Source organism: Cavia porcellus, unplaced genomic scaffold (assembly GCF_034190915.1).
Source record: "Cavia porcellus strain 051 isolate PalLab524CR breed Dunkin Hartley unplaced genomic scaffold, mCavPor4.1 scaffold_15, whole genome shotgun sequence".
NCBI classification, from domain to species: domain Eukaryota; kingdom Metazoa; phylum Chordata; class Mammalia; order Rodentia; family Caviidae; genus Cavia; species Cavia porcellus.
Window position 1 is genome coordinate 47,172,805 of NW_026947498.1, and position 26,877 is coordinate 47,199,681.

General features: G+C 37.7%; 1 protein-coding gene across 4 annotated transcripts in view; it reads left to right on the forward strand.

Annotated features, from left to right (window-relative positions):
• The window catches only part of Tmem45a (transmembrane protein 45A), an 87,590-nt gene that overhangs the window by 36,210 nt on the left and 24,503 nt on the right, over nt 1–26,877 (forward strand). Inside the window, exon 1 of one of the 4 annotated variants that reach the window (XM_063224835.1) lies at nt 25,412–25,705. The exons of the other annotated variants lie outside the window; for them this stretch is intronic. The gene's annotated coding sequence lies outside the window, so the exon portion shown is untranslated. Of the gene's footprint in view, nt 1–25,411; nt 25,706–26,877 lie in introns of those variants that run through there. 4 annotated transcript variants of the gene reach the window in all.

Here is a 26,877-nt window from a genome sequence, read left to right on the forward strand (position 1 = left end):
TTGTCCTTTTCTCCCAGGATCCCACAGTCCAATGAAGGAGAACCTGGAAGTAAAAAACTGACAGTTGCAGAAAAATTGCTTGGGAAAAGGGGAGGCTCTCACATACAGAAAGTAAGTCAGAAGAGGTTCCCTGTGATAACTCCTCAACTCTATTTTTCTTGCGTTCACTGCAATTCCTCCTTCTTCACTTTCTCCTCCTTTTCTTTTCTTTTCCCCCTCTGCCTCTTCTCCTTTTTCTTTGAAACTGAGCTATGTAAGACATATGTTAATTTGGTGAAGTAGGAAAGTCTGTTGGCAATGGGAAACTGTCTGGAGCCAATGATGCATTCTAGAGGGATTGGCACATTTGAGGATTATGTGGATTATTTCATTTGGTTCTGGCAAGTAGACAGCAGCAAATAAAATAAGGATCACTGCTATGAGAAAACTCTCACATTAGCCTGTTGTAGTGAAGCCATAGTTTTTGAAGAAATACACCAGCGGGATTAAATACGATATCTTATAAGACCACTGAAATGTGCCATCTTGAGGAGACATAGATTTTTAGTCATTTTGACCAATTTATTATGGATAACTTCTTGTAATTGCAGGATAAAATGGTGGAGGAGTTTGTATCTTGAATTCTGCTTCTCTCATTCAAAAGATTAGATGATGTTGGGCAAGTTACATGGTATCTGTGAATCAATGTTTTTTATCCTTAAATGATCTACTAATACCTACCTTACCAAGATTGATGTTAGGATTAAGTGACATAGTTTGTTGGTATAGGAAACTAACATAGTACCCACTCAACAAATATTCATGTCTCTTTCTTTCACACCTGTGGTTTTTTTTCTCTTTTCTTTCTTTTGTCTTTACCTCCCTTTTCAACTATTTTATTAGATAAGTAATATATGTTAGCCATCTTGCAAGATCTACACTGTCTATGATGGTAGCTAGTAGCCAAATATGGCTATGAAATACAGCAGATGTCAGCTGAGATGTGCTACATGAAATATATTAGACAGGTACTTAGCCATTTGCTTTGTTCCCTAAACATTATGTTCCTTGCATACCTTTGTATGGCCAGGTAATTAGGGACTTCTTGAATCCCTGGAGTTGTTTCCTATAGAAAGCCAGTCATTGATGGGTTTCTCAGATGGTTTTCAGTGTGGCTGGTGATTTCTCCTTTATTCTTTCAAGAACAATCTTATAAGTGTCAAAAATTTGCCTTCAAATTTTTACTTTGTTGTTTTTCAGAGAAGTCTAGAAATTTCAACCTGGTACAAAAGAAAAGAGAACAAAGTATACAGTGTCCTATTAATTTTTATTTATTGACTGCGTGTATAAATCATAATATTTGTATTTATATTATGAAGCTTGACTTTACCAATTTCTTTTTACTTTGAAAAATGTTACATAAAAATTTGAGATTACTTGCGTGGTTTGCATTTTATTTATTTGGGTAACACTGTGCTAGCTGCTGGAAATTTAATGGAGTAAAGAAAAACTGACTTTGGAGAGCGTATAGTCTTGTGGGGAAGGGACTTAAAAATCAATTTAGAACACATTATAATCCTAAAGTTACACATTATAAAACATGCTGTGAAAATGTGTTTCAATAGAGGGAAAATGGGAAGACAATTTGGCTAGTAAAGGTCTCTCTGAGAGGCAGACATTAGTGCTGAGCCTGAAGGAAGTCTCTTCCCACTCAGACTTTCAGGGAAAAATTTAGATAGAGCACTTTAGGCAGAAGAAAGGTCTACCAGAGAGTATTTATTGTATTGACCCAACACCAGGCTGGTGATGGCAAGCTATGGGAAAACTGTAGGCCTGACAGATGCATGAAGGAGGCTCCTTGATCCCCTGGAGCTTGTGCTTTGGTGAGGAGACAGGCAAAAGAGGCAAGTAAGTAGTACCTCAAGGAGGTACCATTACTTCTTTCCACAAGTCTGGTTGCAAATCAAATTGAATGAGAACTGAGATGGCACTGTACATGAGGATGCAGGGATGGGGCAAATCCTCACCTTGAATTGCCTTTCCTCCTTCCTTCTCTCCATTTCAGAGCCATCATTGACACATTCCGTCTCATTCAGGTCTCTAAGATGGGTCATTTTTCTTCAAGAGAGATAATAGCTAACATACACATTTGTTCCTTCAGTTCCTGTTCTTACTGCCCTGTTCTAACTCAGACTTACCTGACAAATGAGTGTTTGCAATATTTATTAACCAGTTTCTTTGCCTGAAACCTTTTTCTCTCTTTGATGTATTCTATCCATAGCTGTAAAGATAATCATCCTGAAATACCATTTAGAATCCGTAACTTCCTTGTTCTAGTTCTTTTAGTAACACCTTGCTGGCAGCTCAGTAATTTGCTAGGATGTACCCTACCTCTCTCATTTCTAATTTTTACCTTTTTCTTTCACAATGCACAGAGTAGAAGAGTCTATAGCTAATGTCTTGAGATAGGGGTGACTTTGAAGCCTGACATCTAGCCATCTTGCCATACTTCTATTCTTATGGTCCAGGCATAGAGAAGTCCTCCTTGTCCCTTCAATCCTAAAGGACACAGCTTTCCAGGGAAGGGTGACAGCATATTGGTAAGAACTCAGATTTTAGGATTGGTCAGACAAGATTCAAAATCCAGCTCTGCTATTAACTGATTGTGGGAACATTTTCAATAAAATTCCTTACCCTTTCTAAGCCTCAACTTCCTCAACTCTTACTACCAAGAAACTAACAGTAATTTTTCCTTTTGAAGTTGGGAGATGAGGCACTGTACGCAAGCCATTTTATAAGTACCAGACATCAGTGAGTCTTTAATCCATAGCCCCTGTTTAAATCCATGGTAAGCCATATATGTCTTGATTAACAGATTTGCCTCAAGAGACCACTGGTGTGGCTTTTATTCTGTAACACTTGTAATCATTTTGCAGTCTTTTTAACAGTAGTATTTGACTGAGGACCAGTTTTTGTGTGTTGGTGGTATCCTATTAATTTTTATCTGTTGATTGCATGTATAAATGATAATATATTGGTTGGTGGTGGCTGAGAACACTGGCTAGGAACACTCAGTTGTAGCATCCAAAAAATAGATTCAACGATGTTGAATTCTAACCTTGTGGGTTTATTTTTCTTTTTTGGCCATCTCTAATTGAACCCTCTACCTACCACAAAGTTATATAGTGGGTGATTTATCTCTTGCTTTTGGTTATTGTTAATGAAATTGTCTTTTGTAAATAAGGAATAGTGAAAAAGGCTTGGAGGTGGATGTATAAGAGATTGGGGTCTGCTCACAGCTCAACTCTTCTTCTTGTGTCTCTGTTCTTACTTTTTAAGGCCCTTCCTGTGGTTAAACAGGCCACAGACATGTGAATATCAAATTCACAAATTTCAAGTGCTATTTATTATCCAGTCTTTCCTTACTTAGAGGCTTTTTATTTAATGGAACTTGGTATCAGATCCACTGGTAGAAAGAAGAGCAAACTTAAAATCTTATAGGGAACATTTTTCAGCTGGTATTCCAGATAGAGTTAAAACAAATTGGCCACAAAGTACTCTCTTTTATTAAATGGAAATAAAATAAAAACCATACTCTGAAGTTAAGTAAGTCGAATGCACATGGAGAAACCCAAAGGGTAAATAAAGTCCAAAATATACATTAGACATTGGGAAATAGGAAGAAAATGTTCAAATGAGAAGGGGAACAGAGAAGAGAGAATGGGGAAAGAAGGAAGGAAAAAAAATAAAAAGTAAATAGGAGGAAAACAAAGAAGGCAAAGTCTTTGTAAATAAGGAGGCAAAGACAAGTTGAAAGGAGGGGACTGGGGAAAAAGAAAAATCAAGATATACCATGTATAGGTACAAATGCCCTATAATAAATGTCATCATTATGTGTATCTACATTATACCAATAAAAATAATCTTTTTAGCTGGACATGGTGGTGCATGCCTGTAATCCCAGCACCTGGGAGGGAGGGAAATCGCTGTAAGTCTGAGGCCAGCCTGGGCTACAAGGCGGGTCCAAAGCCAGCCTGGACTAAGACCTTACCTTAAACAATCAAAAGGCAAAACAAACACAAAACAAAACAACAACTACAACAATAAAACTAATTTACAAAATGTAATCTATCATAAAATTCTAGCTATTTGTTTTACTCAAATAGAAAGATCCCTCTTTATGTCATTATCCTGCAATTTCATAGTAGCTATACTCCTGGTATCTATTGATTGAGAGAGCAAAAGACATATACATACCAGTTCACATGGCCTCTTGCAATGAAAATTTGGCTTACAGATTCTCAGCTCATCCAGTGGGACCACCAACATTTTATTGTGATTTTTTTTCTTGTATCAGTACCGGGGATCAAACTTACGACCACCTGCTTGCAAGGCAGGTGCTTATGCCGCTGAGCTAAATCTCCAGCCCCACCAACATTTTAGATCAAACTACTAATTGTATAAATTAGGCAAGAGGCATTTTGGTAAGAAATAGCCTGTGTACTATTTAGAAAGACAACTCAGAGATTTGTAGCTCAAAAGTTACAATCAAGCTATGATTAAGTTGTCTCATTATACTGGGTAAGAGTCCCTGGGTATTGATTGAGAAATCTTTAACCTGATCTGTTGTTATCTACTGGAAATTCTGTCATAGGTTTCTAGATAAAGAACACTTAGTAAACTTTGAATGCCAGATAAGCAACATAGATAATGCATAGGGCATATTTATGCTAAAAAAGTATTCATTGTTCCTATGAAATTCAACTTTCACCAAGTGCCCTGTTATTGTTGTTGCTAAATGCAGCCACTTTACTTGCAGGTAACCAAATCAGTGCCAGGTGTATTAAAGGAAAGTGACTGAAAACATGTATGACACTCCTATACAGCTGTTTAAACAAATTGCTGTTGTGTTTGGGATTGTTCAGATCTCTGTCAAAAGCAATCAGCCTCTGGGCTAGGTTTTTTCAGACAATTTTGGAATTGTTTATAGATGCGCAAGCCAATTTAGACAGTGGGAGGAGTGGAGGCAGTTAGTGATTTTCCTTTATTCCTTTTGTTTATTTTCTTTTTTTAATTTTTTAAATTTTATTTAAGGAGGGGAAAAAAAGCAGAGAAAGGGTACAAGTTATACAGATTTACAGAAAAAAATAAACAATAGGAAATCACTAGTTAATGGATTCCATATTGTCATCTTAGAAATAATTGTTCAAGTCACAAAGTTAAAGCTTGTAAAGTGGACATTCCAACAGTGAGACTGCAAACAGTTCTGTTCAATGATCCAATAAAACTCAGTGATATCATTTTCTATCTTATACACTTAAACACACATGCAGTTATATCATTTAGAGCACTTTCTTTTCCTCTCTTTTGTACAATGACAATTACACATTTTGGGTTTTGTTACTCCCACAGTTCTTATTACTTTTTTGGAAGGGAGTAGAACCAAATGTGACATAACAGAACAGAGTCAATCAAATCAAAAGGGTGGACATAATAGATAATGTAAAAGCATAATACAAGGTGATCAATAATGGTTACCATAATGCCTCCCGCTATCTCTAATCGAATTGCCTATATCATCAGTTATAATAAAATTGAACAAAACAGAAAAGAACAAAACCAACAAAACCAAAACATTGGAGACATTGTAGGTCTCCAAAAGTAGATAAAAGTCATCGAGAATGGGCGTCATAATGAATCTCACTATCTTCACAGCTATTGCCTAAACTTTCGAACCTGGTACTATCAAGCAAAACAGAATAGGGGGATATCAGTCAAAAACAAGATGGTGAGAGTAATACAGAGCTTTAAATCAAGATAATGGAAAGTCAAAGTGGGTTGCTATAATATATTCTGCTATTTTTATTTATTTTTCCCTTAATTAAAAGGATAAAAATAAAAAAGTAAATAATGGAGTGGAGATTGAGATAAAAGAGGGCATAACAGCAAAACAGCGCAGATCAAAACGTAACCATTTAAGCAGAATAGTGTTTCACCACAAGATAATCCTGACATAAAAGTAGTTATCATATTGTCTCTTTCCTTGAAATCCTTGAGTACAACTGTGTATACTGTAGCATTAAATATATCAAAACAATGTAAAACCATTTAAGAGAATAACAGCATTACAGGGTATTTAGAATCAACTAACAGAAAATGAACAATGGTTTCTGTATAATCTCCTTGTCTTTAAAAGTTTTTGCTTATACTATCGTACATAATAAAATCTAATAAGATACAACCTGTTTAGACCAATGGAGACAGAAGAACAAAAGTTTGATGAGACTTCAAAACAAGATGATACTAAATCAGTATTACCTATTAAGACGTCATTTTCTCCAAAATAGCTGTTCCTATCATCCAATCTTCTCTGCCTCATTTCTGTTGAGCTCTTTTTCTGTCATTAGTTGTCAGTTTGTCTTCTTCATTTTGTTCTCTGCTCCATTCATTGTGGCCTCCCCGCCACTATTTCTGGATTCTTTGTATTTTTCTTTTTTAGAATATCCTGCAATATCCTCTGTAGAGTTGAATTGGTGGTTGCAAATTTCCCCAGTTCCTCTTTATCCTGGAAGCACCTTGTTTTTCCATCAATTTCCAGGGACAGTTATGCAGGATATCTCAATCTTGGCTGGAGATTATTATCTTTCTTTTTTTTTTTGTCTTTTTCCTTTTCATCGGTACCAGGGATCGAACTCACGACTGCCTGCTTGCAAGGCAGGCGCTTATGCCGCTGAGCTAAATCCCCAGCCCTAGAGATTATTATCTTTCAAAGCTTGAATTATTTCCCCCCACGCTCTTCGTGATTTGATGGTTTGTGCAGAGAAATCTGCTGTAATTCTGATGGGTGTTCCCTTGTAAGTGGTCTGTTTCTTGTCTCTGACAGCTTTTAATATTCTGTTCTTGTATTGAATTTCTGGAATTTTTATTATTATATGCCTGGGTGTTGCTCTGTTTGGGTTGTAGGTGGCTGGGGTCCTGTATGCCTCATACATCTGAGTATCTTTACCTTTTGCTAAATTAGGAAAATTCTCCTGGATTATTTCTGTGAGTAGCTTTTGTAGTTCATTTGTTTGTGTCCCTACTTCTTCTTTTATGTTCTTAATTCTTAAGTTATGGATCCTCTTATCATCTTCTTGTCTTTGTATTATTGCTGTTTGTTTCTTTGTTACTTTTAAGAAGTTTTTCATTTCATTCTCCCATATTACAAATCTGCCCTCCAGTTCAGATAGTCTGTCCTTAGTTTCTTTCAAGCTGTTATGCCAGTTTTCGATAGACTTTTTAGTTTCCTGGTAGTCCCTTTGAACCTGCTTCACGTATTCTACGCTTTCTCTATTTTCTCCATCAAACAATTCTCCCCTCTTTTTCTGTTCTTCCACTCCACCATCTGTTTTTTCTTGGGTGGTGCTTAGCATTTCTCTAACTATTCTGCTTACTTCTAGCTTCAGGTCATTGATAACTTCATTCCTGAACTGATCTATGAGGCTCTCTAGATGGCGCTTTATGTCTATTGGTGCGGTGTCCGCTATTACCTGTTTCTCAGGACTGGGGGCCAAAGGGCCTTTCTTGTTGCTGCCTCTTCCCATATTCTTTGTTCCTTATATATGCAAGTTTGTATAGGAGGCCCAGCTTCCCTCCCTGTCAGCCACAGCCTGATTGAATTGCACCGGCTAGGTGTTCCCGCCCACCGTAGCACACCAGGAAGTTGCAGACCAGGCAGCCTATGCAGGGCCCGCCCCTCCAGGCCACCCTCAGGCTCTGGGATCTGGGTTGGGCTAGCCTACTGGGTCCACCAGCAGCGTCACGTAGGCTAGGCACTTTTCACCAATCCCGCCTGAGAGGGGGATATGTGGCTGAAGTCACCACTGCGCCCTGCTCCCACAAGTCTGTCCAGTCCCAGAATATCCTCCACTGGAGTCAAACTGTGGTAGAGTGTCAGTTTCTCTCACTCACCTCACCAGAAGTCAGTGCACGGCTCCCCGCCCGTCCCGCTCTCAACTCCATTCACCGATTCCCGTTCTCAGAGCTTCCGCGCGTCTCTCTCCCTCCCAAGCTGATGTAGATGCAGCAGCAGCGGTGGGAAACCCAAATCCAGGCTTCCAATGGCGCTGGCTCCAGCCTCCACACTGAGGCTCTTCTGTTCCTGTTCTAGCACCAGGACTGCATTCCAAGTTGGTTTCTCTCAGTTCATTCCTGGGTCAGCAGAGCATATCTCCACCTGCTTATGACTCCTTACTCTGCACCATTCCTGAATTATGAGCCGAGTCTTTCAGAGAGCCTCCGTAGCTGCTGTTATCTGTCTGCCATGTTCTCCCAGAAGTCCGTTTATTTTCTTAGAAGATAGCAAGATATAAAATTCTCTACCTTTTCTGGCCCAAATGTAAATTAGTTTAGATACCTAATTTTTTCCCCAGGCAGTTTGCATCCCCATTGATTATAAAATCAATGAATTTGTTATGGAATCATGCAGAATGCTATGGCAAAACCAAAGAAAGAGGTTACTGGAATGGATATTCATGTCTAATTTTTCTGTCACCAGAAGGAAATGCTATGAGAAAATTAGTTTCATAACAAGTCCTAGAGGGTCATAGAGTTTTTGTTTCATATGAATTTGGAAAGAAAGCACTGAAAATTAAGCTCCTATCTGTTAGATGAGATTTTCTCTTCTATCGAGAATAGAGATTTTGAAGTTTTATCTTAATAAAGTTTTTAGTAGTGGATGCCAATGTTTCTACAGCTCTTCCTTTCCCTATAACTTCAAATATTTGGTAATGAGAGGGGAGATTTGAATTCAGAAAATATTGAAAAACTAAACATGGATCATTAATTGTGGATTCTAATAAGAAAACAAGGACTGGAAACAATGTGTCATATGAGTTTGAGAAAACACTGTTTAATCCCATTTCTGCTTTCATAGAGCCATTGGCTAGTCACATGCTCAGCACTGAATCATTCATCAAATGCCTTATGTGCACGACCTTGGTGCTGGGATAAGAGTAAGGAGCTCCTGGCTAGTGACAGAAGATGGAGAGTAAAGCAGGTCATCTCAGCATGGAGCATGTGGGAAGTGCTATGGTGAAAGAATCTGCAGGTGTCTTGAGTGTGGAGGAGGTGCAGCTGAAATCAGATATCAAGAGAAGTGTCAGTTATAAGAATGAGGCCTTCCAGATTTAACTGCTTCATTGTGAGATAAGGGCTGGATATCTCAAAATAGTAGCTTGGTTTCTGATAATATAGTTCTTCCATTGGACCTTGATAGTCTACACAGGAAAAGCAGATTTTCTACATCTTTTCTGTTTTTAAGAATTTAACAAAGGTTATCATATTGCACATTGTTATCTTCAAAATAGTTGCAGGTGACTAGATATTGGAACAAACAAAACAATAAAATAGAATAAAATATTGGATTTCCAAAGCAAGACAAAAGAAAATCCCCTACAGTTGGTATAATATATGTTGTTATCCTCCAAATAGATACTCAGCTTTAGAACTACAAAGTCAATCAAACAATACAAGCATTAAATTATATTTTTTACTTCAGTTGCTATCATCTCAGCCTGCGTTCCTTTGAATTAGCTGGTTGCTTACGCGGGGGTGGGGGTGTGGGTGGGCAGCATTGCTCTTCTTGTCTCCCGGTCGGTGTGCTTGCTGGCTTATGGGACGACATGGGTTGGCTTCTTGATTCTCCTCCTGGCCTGCATGGCTCCTCCTTACTTTTTTAATCTTCCCAATTTGGTAAAGGGAAACTTCAAGCAGATACAAAAATAAAGTAAAAGAGTGTATACTTTGTCTAGTTTCAATGGTTACTCACAACCAATTTTGTTTTTATCTACATACTTCTCGCTTCCTGCAGAAAAATTTTGTGAGTCAAAGTTCTCCTGAGAAACAAAACCAAAACTATGCATGTACATGTGTACCCATACACATGTGGTTCTCAACTTACGATTTTTTTGACTTTACAATGAGGCAAAGTTGATATACATCCATTAGTAATATGGAGTACAATATTCGCTTAAGATGCTAAGTAGCAATAATGAACTATAGTACCAAGCTGTTCTCTTTGTTGCTATGAGATGAGTATAGTTTTTACCAAAGTTTTCATGCATTAGAAACTTTGTTCTCAGTGGGTCAGTGTTGGGTGGTGATGGAACTTTTAAGAAATGGAATGTATTAAAGGTTGTTAAGTCATTGTAGATGCTGCCTTTGAAATGGATTAGCATAATATTCATGGGTCCCAGTTGGTTCTTGAGGGGGGGGGTTGTTATAAAAGAATAAGACTGGCCCCTCTACTACCTCAGGCTTTCTATCTTGCCATGTGATCTCTCTTTATGGTATATATTTCTAGTATACCACCTCCTGTGAAGCCTCAACAGAGACCAAAAAAATGGGAACACCTGATTTTGGGCTTTTACTTCCACAACTATGCTTAAATGAACTTTTGTTTTCTTCATACATTACCCAGTATCAGATCTTTTCTCATAGCAATGGAAACTGACTTAGAAAACTGGTATTTATTAGTGGGTTTGTTCTATATCACAAAATGAGGAAGTGGCTTTAGAAGTGAACAATATGCAGAAATTGGAAAAATTTGGAAGGAAACACTGTAGAAAGCCTTACAAACTATCGTGGTGAGGGCTCAGAAGATGAGGATCCTTTTGGAAACTAACCTCAATAGAAATGAGCATTCTGTTGAAAGTTAGAGTAAAGGCCATAGTCATTACACTATAGCAAAGATCTTGGCTCCACTATGTATGTGAGTCAGAAAATTATGAAAGACTGAATTTACTAACAGTAGAATAGATAATCTGATGAAAGAGGTTTCTGAGCATCCAAGTTTTTAGGCTGTGACTTTGGTATCATTGGCTGCTTTTAATGAAATTTGCAATGTAACTCAGAAAAAAAAGATAGGAGAGATTTGAAAAATTTATAGCTTGATGGAGAAAAAAAATCATGAATGACTTCTTACTACAAAGATTAATATGGATGCTAATTGTCACAACAAGAAAAGGGCCTGAGGGCATATCTGAAATCTTCAAGCATCCCTACCATCAGAGACCCAGGGATCTAAAATGGCAAATTTGTTCTAGTGTAAAAGCTTGGGATACCCTGCATGAATTTACTGCCCATGGCATTCTGAGGATTCTGTTCCCCACTTCCTACTGGCAAAATATTCCATGGCTTTAACCATAGTGGGTCTGCTCTTGGCTTGTGCTACAGCAGATTTTGGTAACATCCACGTGGTGCTGCCTTTGCAAGAGTATGGGATGGAATAGTTGTAAGACATGATGGATTTCACTGAGATTTTAGAAAAAGGCTGAGAGACTAGAAGTCTGTTGCAGAAGTAGAAACGTCACAGAGATTCCCCAGGAGGGCAGTGCTTAGTAAAGCCCTGTGAGTGAAACTGTAACTAGGACCTCAGAAATGTAAATCCATCAACAGCATGAAATGCCAGCCTTGGAAAACTCTTGCCATTAAAATCAGTTCCAGACAGCAATCTTGTGGGATGCATGTAGAAAAGCTGTTGGGGTGAGGTGGCCTCAGGCCTTGAGGGCCTGCCACATAGTTACGTAAATTGCGGGACTTTAAAGCTTTAGGATTTGATGTCAGTGATGCTGTGTTTAGGTCTTGCTTTTGGCTGGCTGTTCTCTTACCACCTTTTCTTTCCCTTTGGAAGAGAAATGTTTGTCTTATACCTGTGTTACCACAGTGTATTGCAAGTTTTTTTTTTTTTAGTTTATTTAAGTTTATTGGTAAAATTTAGGTATACTCAATGACCACATTCATTATAGGGAATTTGTACATGACACATCTTGACTCCTCATTTTGTTTCCTGTCCTTATTTCCTCCTTTCAAACCCCCTTCCCCTACCCATCATTCACAAAGGTTGATTTTCTTCCTTCCTTTCTTTCTTTCTTCCTTCCTTCCTTTCTTTCTTTCTTTCTTTCTTTCTTTCTTTCTTTCTTTCTTTCTTTCTTTCTTTCTTTCTGTTGTTATCTGGATTTGAACTCCACACCTTGCACTTGCAAGGCAGGTACTAGGCCACTGTGCTATAGCCCTTGCCCTGGGTTTTCATTTCTCATTTTTTTCTTTCCCTTCCTTTCTTTTCCCCTCTCCACTCCCTAGTCCCATTTTCCTTTTGAACAGTTCCTTCTTATTTCACAATATCTACTGTAGTTTTTATTTTTTTCTACATTTTCAGTTTCTCACATCAGAGAGAGAGTGTGATTTTACCCATGAGTCTGGTTATGTTCTCAAGGTCTATCCAGTTAGTTATAAGGTCTCAATTTTATCATTCTTTATGGCTGAGTGATACTTCTTTATATTAAAAAACTATATTTTTAAAACACATTTATTGGTTTATGAGTAGTTGGGTTGCTTCCAAGATTTAACTGTTACGAACTGTTCTGCTATAAACATGGGTATGCACATATCCCTGTGGTATGCTGCTTTTAATTCTTCTAGGAAGATACCCAGAAGAGGAATTAATAGGATTATTTCCAAAAGATGTGAAGTATAAAACAAAAGAGGCCTTTATTCTGAGAACACAGAGAGAGATAACTGACGCCCCCCAACTGCTGGAGTCTGGCTTTCTTTCTGGCGGACATGTGGCGTGTGTGTGTGTGTGTGTGTGTGTGTGTGTGTGTGTGTGTGTGTGTGGTATAAGTAGCTTAAGCTTAGGATAGTGCCCTAAGGCCATTAGAGATGCACAGGTATCTCATTGGCACACATTTGGCGCCAGGGGCAGATTCCTAAGGGTGGGGGGAGATAGAGTCACAGGTAAATCTCTAGGGGCAGGGGAGGTTCCGGTTGAGGCTTTCCTGGCTACAGTGTCCCATCTGGGCCAAAACCCTTTCAGGAATAGCTGGGTCAAATGAGAGCTTTAATCCTAGTTTTTTGAGAAATCTCTACACTGATTTCCACAGTGATTGTATCAGTCTGTACTTTCACCAACAGTGAAAAAAATGCTCCTTTTTCCCCACAGCCCTCTAGCATTTGCTATTTGTTGACTTCTTGCTAATTGCCATTTTTTCTGGAGTGGGATGGCATTTCAGTGTTGTTTTAATTTGCATTTCTCTAATTACCAGTGATGGTGAACATTGTTCACATATTTATTTGCCATTTGTACATCTGAAAGGTGTCCATTGCTTATTTTTGGATTGGGTATTTGAATTTGCAGGCTCTGATTTTTTTTAGTTCTTTTTACGTTTTAGATATTAGGCCTTTGTCTGAAGAACAGCTGACATACCTTTTTTTCCCACTCTATGAGTTGTCTTTTTACTCTGTTGTCTGGGCATGGTGGCACACAACTGTAATTCCAGCACTCAGGAGGCTGAGGCAGGAGGATCACCATGAGTCCAAGGCTACAAAGCAAGTTCAAGGCCAGCCTGGACTATATAATGAGACCTGACTCAAAATTTAAACAAAAAGAGAAAAGCTTTTTAGCAAGATGAGATCCTAGTTTTTTTATTTTTTGTGGTAGGTCCTGTGCAATCAGGATATTGTCCATAAAGTTTTTATCTACATCTATGTTGTATAGAGGTTATCATTTCTGTCTTCCAGCGGGTCTAGTGGTTCTGTTTTAGTATTTAGATCTTTGAACTATTTTGATTTTAGTTTACTGAATAGTGATAGACATGAATCTAGTTTTAGTCTTCAGCATGTGGAAAGCCAGTTTTCCCTGCAGCATTTATTAAAGAGGCTATTTTTCTCTCAATGAATGTGTTAGGTTCCTTTGTTAAAATTAAGGTAGTTGAGTACTTTTGGAGTTGTTTCTGCATCTTCTAGTTTGTTCTGTTGATCCTTAGATTTGGTTTTTGCCATTAGCATGCTGTTGTGATCATAGTAGCTCTATAGTATAATTTCAAGTTAGGGATTGTGATGCCTCCTGCTTTGCCTTTGTTGTCATCTAGAATTGCTTTTGCTATTCTAGGTCTCTTGATTCGAATGAATTTTAAGAATGTTTTATATAATATTATTCTGAGTAGAACTGCATTAAATCTGTCTAGGAATTTTGAGAGTATAACCATTTTCAGTATGTTTACTATCTTTCCCCTCCACTTTTTGATATTCTCTTTAATCTTTTTTTTTTGAGAGTATTGTAGTTTTCAGTGTAGAAATCTTGTACTTTCTTTGTTAGATTGATCCTTAAGTACCATTTGTAAAATGCTATTGTGAAGAGTATTTTTTCTTTAATTTTTCTCTTAGTGAGTTTGTTATTTGGGTTTAGGAATGCTATTGATTTTGAGTGTTGTATCTAGTTATTTTACCAACTCTGGTTATTAAATCTAGAAGTCTTTTGGTGGAGTTTTGAGGTTTTCTATAGAAAGTATCATGTCATCTGCAAATAATGATAATTTATATTTTCCCTTTCCTTTCTTTATTCTTTTTATTTCTCATGTCTAATTGCTCTGATCAACATTTGCAGAACTATATTGAATAGGAATAATGACAGTGAACATCTTTGTCTTGTTCTTCATTTTAGAGTGAAAGCTATCAGTTTTTGACCATTTAGTATGGTGTTGGCTGTTTGTCACTGATGACTTTTATCAGATTGTGCTACTGACCATCTATTTCAATTTTCCATAAGGTTTTTATCATGAATGGGTGTTGGGCTTTGTCAAATGATTTTTCTGCATCTATTGAAATGATCATGTGACTTTTGCCCTTTGTTCTGTTGATTTGACATATTATATTCATTGATTTGCATATTTTGAACCATCTCTGTATCCCTGGGATGAATCCTACTTGGTCATGGTATATCAGCTTGATGATTTGCTACATTCTGTTTGCGAGTATATTATTCAGGATTTTTGCTTCTATGTTCATTAAAGAAATAGGCCTGTAGTTTCTCTTTTATTGTTGAATCCTTCGCTGGTTTTGGTATCAGAATAGTACTTGCTTGTAGGAATGAGTTTGGGAGTGTTGCTTCCTTTTCTGCTTCATTAAAAAGTCTGAAGAATAATGGCATTAGATACTCTCTAAATTTTGTAGAATTCAGCTGTGCATCCATCAGAACCTTTTCTTTGTTGGTAGATTTTTAATTATATTTTCAAGTTCTTTGACTGACTTTGGGTTATTTAGAAATTTTATATCTTCCTAATTCAGCTCTGAAAATTCATATGAATCTAGGAATCTGTTCATGTCATCAGGATTTTGAATTTTATTGAATAAAGCTCTCAAAGTAGGTATTGATGAAACTAGATTACTGCAAGATCTGTTGTGGCTTTTCCCTTTTAATTCCAATTGCATGAATTTGTGTCTTTACCTTTATTTTTGAGAAGATGTGGAAAAAGCTTATTAATTTTATTTAATTCGGGGCTGGGGATTTAGCTCAGCGGCATAAGTGCCTGTCTTGTAAGCAGGCAGTCATGAGTTCAATCCCTGGTACCGAGAAAAACGAAAAAGATCAAAAAAAATTTTTTTATTTAATTCTTCAAAGAACACACTTTTTGATTTACTGACTCTTTGTATTGTTTTCTTAGTCTCAACTGCATTAATTTCTGCTCAGATCATTATAATTCTTCCCTCATACGAACTTTGGGCTTGACTTTTTTATTTTCTAGAAATTTGACATTCAATAGTAGGTTGTTTGAGCTTGTTCTGTCTTCCTGTTGTGGGTTTTCACCACTATAACCTTCCCTCTTCAGTGTCCCACCATTCCTGCGGTATGATTAGTACTGGACTGAATGTGGGGTTGATCTTGGCCTCCAGATGTGATGGCCAGTCATTAGCCAGCAGCTTTCTGGATAGCCTTTTAGAAAGTCTATAGGCCTCTTCCATTTCTCTTTTTCATTGGATCAAATTCCTTCACTCACTCTAACAGAAACTCAGGTAATTTAGAAACATGTGTCTGAGCAACAGCAAAATGAAGAGAACTGCCAGTAAAGGTCAAAGCAAATGGCTATGAATGTCCCTCTACTTAGAACTTTCTATTTTCTCCTTCTTAAATGCTAATGAAAGAGGTTTCTACGTTTACTATCTTATTACAGTCTATTCATTGCTTTAATTCTTTACATGATCCTAGTCAAAAACCTGAATTGGATGAGAATCAAATGAAATTCAATGATTAGGTTCAGTGTTGACCTCATGAAGACATTTGATTTGATTCTCTTTCAATATATTTTGCAACTAGAATCATGGAAATAATAACCAAGGTACCAATGTACTGAGATAAATTTAAGATATATTGTTTCCCAAGTGGCTAACAGAGTTCCCAAGGACTCCACCCTGATCACTTAGGAGTTTATTATTTCACAAGTGGCTAAAGGAGACTTCATAGGGCTCTACCCTTCTCTCTAAGGAATCAGTGGGCCCCAAGATGTGCTACTGTAAACACCCAGAGGATCCCAACCACCTCATCAGTAAGGTGAACCAGGAAATGGCAAAAAATAAGTATAGAAAGACAGTTACTATTCTTCAGATCTTTTAGGTCTTTTTGAAAAAAATCAAGGAAAATGGTGTAAAATATCTTATGTTCAGGCTTTTATGGCTCTTTATCTCTGAAAAGGTCTAAGAACAATGGTCTGTCTTACTGGTTGTGGACAAATACAGAGACCATGCACTTTGCCTCCTTAGCACTCAGTGGGACACACTAGAAAACTGTTACAGGGCCATGGGAAAACTTCTTGAATTCCCTAGATTTTATTAGTCTTTATTATCTTCTGACTCCTTGTCTTTCCCCAACAACCAACATCATAAAAAAATGTTAAAGGACTTATGCCTCCAATAGATAAAAGCCTATCCTGAGAAAGAAGTGGTTTGGAGAGGAAAGCAAAGAAGCAGACTTCAGCTTGAGTCCATAGACTTCAGGGAGAGAGGTGTGTAAAGGCCTTACCTCCTCCTGGGTAGCTTGCCGAAATATGTTCCCAGGTTCCATGCTGCTGCGATTTTCTTTTGGAGGTGCTTTCTAGGTTCTTTCTGTACTGAACAAAAAATTGAAGAAGCTAAATATGTAGAAAGGTTTTACATTTTTTATAGGTAGGAAAAGAAATATGTTCTGTGCTGGGACTGGGAAGAGCCAACAAGAAGCCATCTAGCCAGGCTTTCTGGTCAACCATGCAAGCCACGTGGCTTCCAACAAGAGAAAAGTCAGCACTTCCTGTGAGCCTACTAGTAGCGTGTGGGCTGAGAATCACCCCCCCACCCCCCATTTAAGCAGGTTCCTGGTTCCGACAGGCTGAGTTGATAGCAACTTAAAGTATATAAAGCAACTAAAGGATTGTATTGTCTGATCGATTTTGCAGGCCTGGGGCCCATAGTCCGAGCATCTCCTGGGAGGATGACAGTATGCAATGCAGCAAATATGAAGGATTTTCTTCTATTTCGTCTTTGAAATTCAAGATTGTTTTCACTGTTTTGCTTTGTTCTGATTGTTGCTTTATTCAACATTCTGTTTTGAGTGGTTTTATTCTGTTTTGTTTTTGGTTTGATTTTGCTATACCTAATGGAAGGGACAAGTATTGTGAAGATAACAAGATATTCTATGATAGCTATTGTTGTTTTCCTAGCATCCTGCTTTGAAGTTCTGCACCAGTTTTGCTGCTGTGCTTTGATTGGCTTTTTTCTGTCTTATTTTGTTGGATTTTACTATCTTCAAAATAAAAAAAAAAAAAAAAAGAAGTATGTTCTGCCGAGTGAGTGCAGACCAGTTAAAGTTAGGAAAAGAAGTATGCTGTACACATGAAAAGGATTGGTGAAAGGCTCACAGTGGCCATGAGCTTGCTGGCTTCCATCTTTTTGTATCTCCCACTCTCAGGCTGATGTCAGGTCTCTAGGTTGTCTTATCACAAACCTACTTGAGTTCTCCTGAGAATTGGAGCTAGTATTCCCTTATCGATTCCAGGTACAGGGCTTGCAGGCATGTCTCCTGAATCTCCATGACTAATACCTGAAAGGGTTGTTGACCCAGACCAGACACTGTAGCCAGAAAAAGCTCCAGCTGGAATTAGGGACCTCCTATCTCCCCCGCCCCTAGAGATTTACCTGTAACCCTATATCCCCCCACCCTTTGGAATCTGCCCCTGGCGCCAAACGTGTGCCAGTGAAATACCCGTGCATTTCTAATGGCCTTAGGGCACTGTCCTAAGCTTAGGCTATTTATATTCCCCCATACCACGTGTCCGCGAGAGAGGTGGCCAGACCTCAGCGGCCGGCATGCCAGTCATCTCTCTCTATGTTCTCAGAATAAAGGCCTCTTTTGTTTTATACTTCTCATCTTTTGGAAATATTTTTCATCTTTTGGAAATAATCCTATCAATACCCGCTTGCCTGGCCAGTTTGCCACACCCCAATGCCTTTCCTCACTACTATAATCCCCCCTCTTAAGAAGTGTCCTTAGCTGTTCTTAGGTGAGAAGGAATGAAAAATGAATGAATCTGGCTGCTTCTTGCTGAGAAGGGTCCAAGTAGGGAAGAAGGCAGTTAGAGATTTTCTCTAGGGAGCTAATCAGAGGCGCCCTCAGTAAAGGTTGGGTTGGATTTCAGCAGCTGATTCTATTCAGAGGATCAGTTCTGTGGACCTCAGTCAAAGAAGTTTGGCACATTTATCATTGGTTCCACTTGTCTAATCATTTGGAGTTCAGCAGATTTTAGATGATAAAAAACAAATTTCACTAAGAGATTAAGAATGTAGAGTTCAAATGTAAGGAGCAGAATGAAAAAACAAAAGGTATAATTAGAGGAAGAAAGGGGCCGGGTCTAGTTGCTGTCCTTAAGGGAGTGAAGTAGAGATTACAACCAGCTGGGTCCTACACCTACCTGTTCTCTCAGAAAAATGAATGAGCACAGGTATGGCCCTATTGCCGGCCCTACTCTTCCTTAAACTGCCCATGCTTCTGGATTAACCTCTGTCTTCACTAGAGGAAAATAGAGCACTGAATTTGAACGCATATAAATGATAGTATTTAAGAAGGATAGGATAGCTGTAAAAGGGGAGTTGGGTTTTCTGGCATAATTAGAAAAGCATGAGAAAATAAAAATCATCACAATGATAGCAACAGTGCTGTGAGAAATATCTAACTACAGCATTTCCAGTTATGCCTCTGATAGTCAGAATGTCTGAGAAGGGCAGGCCAGAACTGGAGAGAACAGAAGTAGACACTCCCAAATTGAGGAGATTAATTCTCTTCCATCACCTGGAACTTTTGAATGGTGATGACAGCAGATTTCTGGAAGCTCGTGAAGGGTGAGCCAGGTGCCCTTAGTCTTCTTGAACCAACTGAAAGACTGAATTTGATCCTGGAGACCTTTGTCTCTGGGGGAAATTCTACTTCCAGTAGTTTTCTACAGGTTGGGCACAGGGTAGGTGGTTCCTTGACCTTCTGGTTGTGACACCTTTATCATAGCATCGATGGAAGTGTCCTAGTTTTTGCGGCTGTAGCAAGCGGGTGTATCACCTTTAGAGCCACGGGGATTTGATTGCCCCTCCCCCACTTCAGAGGGTGACTAGTAGTGTACCTGCCTTTTTCTGATCTCCCTTATCCTTCTCCTTGGCCTCCTTTTGGTTTCAGTTGTGAAAGACCGTAGTGGCTAGTATGATGAGGGAATCTAAAGAGCTATCAGGTTCTAATGCCTTCTTTTTAGATTTTATCCTTGTGTCCAGGGCAGTTTGGGTTAGAAATGTATTTTTAAGGATCACCTCTAAGTCGTCTTAGGGTAGATGGATAACTTTAGTTAAAGCAACCTGGAATTTGAAATCTCTCTGTATACTTAGGAGGATCATCAGAAGTTTCCTAAGTCTTGCTTGATCTGCTTTAAATCTGTCAAAGAAAAGGGCACATGGACTTGGAAGACACTGAATTCTCTCACACTTACCTTTTAAAGAGGATAAAGTCCCTGTTTGGAGGCTTCTTGTGACCTGGGAAGCAGCTTGGCTTTGGGGGATGCACTAGAAAGTCTAGACAGAACTGCCTGATTCCCAGCAGGGCCTTGTGAGCCTGCATTGTCAGAAAAGATTGTGGTTGTCTGTTACAGCAAAAACATGTCTAGGCATACAGAACTTCTGATCATTTTCCCTCTCTTTTACAAATAGACCTAATTGAAGGACTGTTTAATAATTTATACTTCCCTGAGTTGGCCATTTTTGATTTTTAAGGCTGCAGTCAGGCCAAGCTTTTGTGCAGAAAATTTAGGTGCTTTTTCTTTAAACTCTGGAAGGTCAAATGAGTTCCAGTGATTTAGTGTACAATCCAAAGGCCTATAGAAAGCTGCTGAGTTTGAGTTTCTCATTTTGAAAAACAAGCAGAGAGGCACCCCTTTTGCCTGCTTATTTTAGCTAATAGTTTGGGGCATCCTCCAACTCAGATCCCTCCAGGGCCAGAGTTAACTCAGATCCCTCCAGGGCCAGGGCCACTTTCTTAAGCAATCACTTTTACCAGTGATTATGTGCCTTTCTCAAAGTCCTTTGGCTCATACTAATGACTGGGACATTTAGCCCTCATGTAGTATTTATTTCTCTGGCGGCATGGTCCCGAGGGAACCCAGCAATGGAAGGGCAGTTCTTGACTTTCACTAATATCTGTTTTGTTTAAACCTGCTTCCATCCCTTCAGACCTCTAAAGAGTTGTTAATTTAATCACCTATGTTAGGATTGCCACACCTTAAAAAAAGCGCAATCAGTTCACCCTGTCAAACCAGCCTTCCTGAGGGTATATGTGGGAGTGGTGGATGGGGGTGGAGATACTTCCTAGTTCTCAGAGCCCTAAGTTACAGAAAGAAAATAAGATAAATTGAGAACTAGAACAACTTTTTAGGGTGTATTTTTCTGGTCTTTAGTGAAAATATGCCTTCAAAAATGAGAATGTCGTTTCTCCTAAATGAAAATATGCTTTAGCAAAGTGAAAAGGTAATAAAATTCCTTAGGGTTTATTCCTTGTATAGACCCTCTAATGATGTTACCCTATGAACCTAATTTGTGGTTTGTGAGCCATGAGGAATGAAGTTACAAGCCAAAGGAGAGAGTTATGAAAGTTTTATGAAAAATAACAATAAGACAACGCTCATAATAGAGATCTATTACAAGGGAATTCCAAGCAGAAATTATGATCATGGATTTCTGTTCAATCTTACTGTATACATAAACAGAGCAGGGAAAAGGTCTGGAATTTAAGAGCTTGAAAACTAAACTCATTATCTTGCATATAAGTTCACTTCAAGTCCAGATAAAAAGAGCTGTTATTAAAGTCTAACCAAATCAGCATATTCTAGATTAAGAATCTTTTTTCTGGAGGAAAGAATCTTTCTCTGTCTCCATCTCAATCTTCTATCTTTTCCTTTTTGTGTTTATTTTTGCTTCTCTAAATTTGTTAGGTCACTGAATTAGATCTTAACCTAGGTGGGCTACTTTCTTTTTAAAAAATTGTTGCTGCTTTTGATTTTATAAAGTACTTATATTGCTTTGTTCTTCTCTCTGGCTTTTTAAAAATTTTTTTATTAGTACACGTTTACAGTGCATGCAATTTGCAGTCATCTTGGGGAGTGGATAAATGTACATACTGCAGCTCCTTTCTTTGTAAAATCTCCTTTCCTTTCCTCTGTCTACCCCTGTAACTTCCCTGTTTCAATTTTCATTCTTGTTGATATTATTAATCTTAACTCATGTTATGGGCTACATTTTTTTTATTTAAAAGTATAATAGGCTTCTTGCTTAACTTTTCCATTGGATCTTCTTTTAGGCTTTTAATTGCTGCTTATAATAACTAAAATAAACCACTACAACAGCATCCCACCAGCTACCTCCTGATATCTCTCTTTTAGGTTATTATACAAAGGCAAGTCCACCCCTCCTCTCCGGCTTACTGCATCACCACATGATTGCATTCTTTTGCATCCATTCTATTCATGACGCCTTCTACCATGAGATAGACTCTCACCAGAGTCTGAACAAATTGGGCTGCCCAATCTCAGCATGTCATCCTCTAATATTGAAAATTAAATGATTTAAAATGCAGAACACATAAATATGAGTGGGTAATGATACACAGAAAGCAATTCATAAATGTCAACTCTGATATTGATGTAGAGAAATTTTAAGTTTTTGGGGATGTTGTACAAAGTAGTGAAAGATTCTTGCTCCAGTATAAATCACTGTACAATTATGTTGGTGGTCTAACACGGTGGAAGGCCAAAGCAGGAACGCTTGCCACTTTCTCCTTTTTCTTCGCCCTAATTACAACTCCCTTTCCTGTTTGTGTGCAAAGAAAATTCCAATTAGTTCCTCATGTATCGTCAATGTCTGCTCCACCCACCACTTCTTAACAGAGATCATATAATCCTCTGCCTCTCTGTATCTGGTCAAAGGAGATAGCCCAACCGCCATGGGCTGTATGCTCCTTTCCATATCCTCCATAAACCTGTTCTTTCTTTTTTTGCTTTTCACTTCTCTATTGTCCCAGAAAACTCTAACAGGTGGATTTAACTATTTTTTGTTCTCGTCATACACTATAAAATTTTACTTCTATCTCTAACAAAATACATATTTAGAGATAAAATTGTCTATCCACTGGAATATGCCTCTTTCAGATTTACTGCTCCTATCCCTGATATATGGGCAGGGTCTTTATAATCTAAGGTTGGTGCCAAAACTAGCCATTGTACCCAAGGGAGAAGTCACAAATATTCCTGTCTTTTCAGTCTAAATTTATTTGCAGTGAAATTTACCCTTTCTAAGATCACAATGTGATAATTTTTGACAAATGCATACAGTTGTATAATTATCACAATCAACATGCAGAAATTCTGATCAATTTGAAGTTTTTTTTCCCTCTCTAGCAGTCATTATACTTACTCTAAAAAGCACTCATCTTATTTCTATCAGTGTAGTGTGCCTTTTCTAAACTTTCATATAAATGGTATTGTATGTCTGGTTTGTTTCACTTAGTGTAATGTTTCTTGGATTCTCTTGCATAGATCAGTAGTTTTTTCCTTTTCATTGTACAAATGTACTACAGTTTATGGGCATTTTGGTTTGAGTTACTATGAATAAAGCTATTATGAATGTTTAAATACAAATCTTTATGTGCACATAATTTTCATTTCTCTTGGATAAATATTTAGCGGCAGAGTTGCTGGATTGAGTGATAAATGTGTGTTTAATGTTGTAAGAAGTGGCAAGGTGCTTTCCAATGTATTTGGAAACATCAAGGTGCATTTCTAGGATAGCATTTGGTAGCTATTACAATTTATTATGTAGTTACTTTTTTTCTTTAATAAGATTTTCCCCACCAGGTGTAGTGGTGCATGCCTGTAATCCCAGCACTAGGGAGGCTGAGGCAAGAAGATCATTGTGAGTTTGAGGCCAGCCTAGGTAAAAGCAAAATCCTGACATAAAAAAACCCAAAAACAACAACAAGAAGAAAAGAAAAGCTTTTCCTATATAACATTTTTAAATTTGTTTTTAAATTGACAAATAATTATATATATTTATGGGGCACAGTGTAATATTTTGCAAGGCAGGTGCCTATTTCACTGAGCTAAATCCCCAGCCCCTCAGTGTAATATTTTGATACGTAGACATTGTATAAAAAATCAGGATATTTTGCATGCCCATTTTCTTATATGTTTATCATTCCTTATGATGTGAGTAAAATCCTCTCTTAACAGTTATTTTGAAACATTCAATATAATATTGTTGAATTTAGTTTCCCTATTTTGCAGAATAGCAGAACTTATGCCTCTTCTTTAATTTTGTGCCTACTGACCATTCTCTACAGCCTTTGGTAACCACTATTTTACTCTGCTTCTATGAAATCACCTTCTTTGGATTCCACATACGAGTGTGATAATGTAGAACCTTTCTTTTCTTTTCTTCCTTTCATTCTTTCTTTCTTTTTTGTTTTTGCTTTTTGTTTCACGAGACAGGGACTTGCTATGTAGTTCAGGCTGGCCTTGAACTAACCACATAGCCCAGACTGCAGTGATGCTCCTGCCTCAGCTTCCTAAGTGCTAGAATTATAGGCATATGCCACCATATGCCTATATCTTTCTTTTTGTGTCTAACTTATTTTACTTAATGTCCTGTAGGCTCATGCATGTTTTTACAAGTAAAAGGATTCATTTATTTTTCCACAGCTAGAGCATATTTCATTTTTTAAAAATCTAACCATCTTGATTCTATGGCCTGGATATTATGAATAGGGCTACAATAAGCTGATAGTATGGATATATCTTCAACCTACTGATTTTAATTCCTTTGGATGTATAACCAATCTTAGGACTGCTGGATCATTTAGTAATTATATATTTAAGATTTTAGAAATCCCATGTGGTTTTGCATAGTAGCTACAATAATTTACATTCCCACCAACAGTGTATAAAAGTCATCTTTCTCTACATCCATACCAGCATTTATTTTAAAAAATAATTTTGAAAAGTCATTCTAATTGGTGTAAAGTGGGGTTTTTTTGGTAAAACTCCAAAAATACAGATGACAAAAGCAAAAAGGGAATAGTATCAAACTATAAACTTCTGCATGTTCAAGGAAACAATCAAGAGTGAAGAGATAGTCTTCAGAATGGGCCAAAACATTTGCAAATCATGTATCTGACAAAGAATTTATGTGCAGTATAGGTGAAGAACTCAACTCGATAGTAAAAACAAAACACTAATCTGGTTAAAGAAATAGGCAAAAGATCTGTATATACTTTTTCAAAAGGAAAAAACAGTTGGGCTACCTGTATATGAGAAAATGCAAAGTATTGTTAATCATCAAAGAAATGCAGATTAAAATATGTTTTTATTCAAATAAGAGTATGCTGCCAAGGTGCAATAATCTGCCAAGGTGCAGTATAACCTGTGATGAAACACTCATCCTCTTCCCAATGGGATGATGGGTGGGGCTGGACTCTAGTGATTGAGAAACTATAGCAGATCAAAACTCTTGTTTCATCATTCTTCTACTTAAGACATTCTCCATTATCATTATGCTGATTTCCCACTACACACTGGTTGTCATCCAACCTATCCTTATCCTCTATGCTATTTTACAATTAGCTCCACCACATGCCTTTCTCATATAGAACCCTATTCCCATTTATGTGTGAAAGTCTCACTAACAATTCTCAAATAACTTATAATCAGCTTGTTAGTAAAGCCATGTTTCGATATTTCTGCTTTTATGGTTTTCCCATTTCTTACATTTGCTTAAGTAAAGGCAGTGTCTATCCTCTAGGAGGTTCCTCAAGTACCTATTTCCTACCATACAGTGCAGACAAAGATTAGGATATGTTTTCAAATGAAATCAGCCTTCTGTGTGTTTGTTCATTTCTATTATGACTTCAGTTATGCCTATGACTCAACTCTTATACCTGTATGACAGGAACTGGCTTCTTGTCTTAGAGTTTATATTAATCATATTAGTGTTACCCATCTTGATTGGCATAAAAAGGTAACGTAACTTTTGCTCCATTGGCTTTGCTTCTCAGAGCAGGCAGCACATTATTGAGGTCAGTACATTAGTGTGTGGGATAGCATGGTGATTATCACTTAGTCTATGGCAAAACAGCCAGACAAGGAGGCAGGATGGTCAGGAGGTTGGATTTAAATACATTGTGATATTGTCTGAAAGTTTATCTGCTTGACTTCATGTTGAAAAGATAAGCACACTGGTTTAGTCTTACAGGATGAGAAGGAAGCAGATTTAGATTTAGAGTCAGCCAGAATCTACTTTTCCAAAACCACTGTAAGTTATTAAGAGAAGAGATCTGAGTTGGACTTGACTTTGAGGAACTGCAAAGGTAAGGATAATTTATGACAATTCTATCAAAACAATTGAAATGTGGGAAAGTGCTGGAATGGAATGATGAAAAATCAAGAAATTTTAAAGCTACATATGCTTGTATATACTTTGCTGTTAGTGAGACAAGTGGTAAAATGAGTGAAATAATACAGTAAAGACATAGTATATATTTATTCACTGTTTCACAATTTAAAAATCTGTCTTGAACCATGAGTCACTAATTAAGTTTCAGGGATACAGTGCTTGTGGTTGTATGTGATGGCTCAGGATAAAATTTTAGCTTGAGTGTCTTCTCATCATAGTACTGCTTTCATTTTGCATTGAAATTAGCTGTTTGATTGAGATCCTACTAGAAGGATCTCTGGGCTATTTTTAGTTTTCTCTTTGATAGACCTGGCCTGTGCTCACTTTTTTCCTTTCACTCTGATTGCCTCATGTCCTTCATTAAAAACCTTCCACAACTCTCTATTGCTTACTTACTGTGTTCCGGTGCATGGGCTGAGATGTGTTGTTCCTCTTCTCTGTGAGGAAGCAGGCTCTTGCTAGTGGGTCTAGAGGTGGGTCAGGAATTATACGTTCAGGAGGGATCCTCATTGTAAAGTTTATGACATAAGCAATACGTTTTACTTGTTATGTTGAAAATACTAATAGGTAAATTTAAGCAAATAAAAAATGTATTTAAAAAGCAACTGTAATTTTTGCAATTTTGTTTCACATTCTCTTTTTAAAATATGCAAAAGAAAAACTAGAGATAGCTTGTCCTCTAACTTCTGAAAGGCCCCAGTTAACGTCCTTGTAGCTCTTATGATATGTTGAGATCATAGAGAAAAAAAAGACAATGTTTTCTACAACTAATCCCACATAGAAGTCATTAAAGTGGAGTGAAGACTGGGGCCTTGAGAAGACACAAGTGAAAACCTCTCCTGTTGGGGCATCAGAGAAATTTTGAAGAAGCACATGAAATTGAAGCAGTTTGGGGGAATTCATCTAAGTTTGTGTTGGGGAATGTTGATGTTAGGAGCAAAGACAATAAGTCTCAATGAGTAATTATTTTTAGGGACGTAGGAACACCCCAGGATGGGTTCATATTTGGATTTGGGTGAATGATATAGTGTTGTCAAATATGAATTACCCCCAGTAGGCAACTGGAAAAAGTTACTTTCTGGCTGG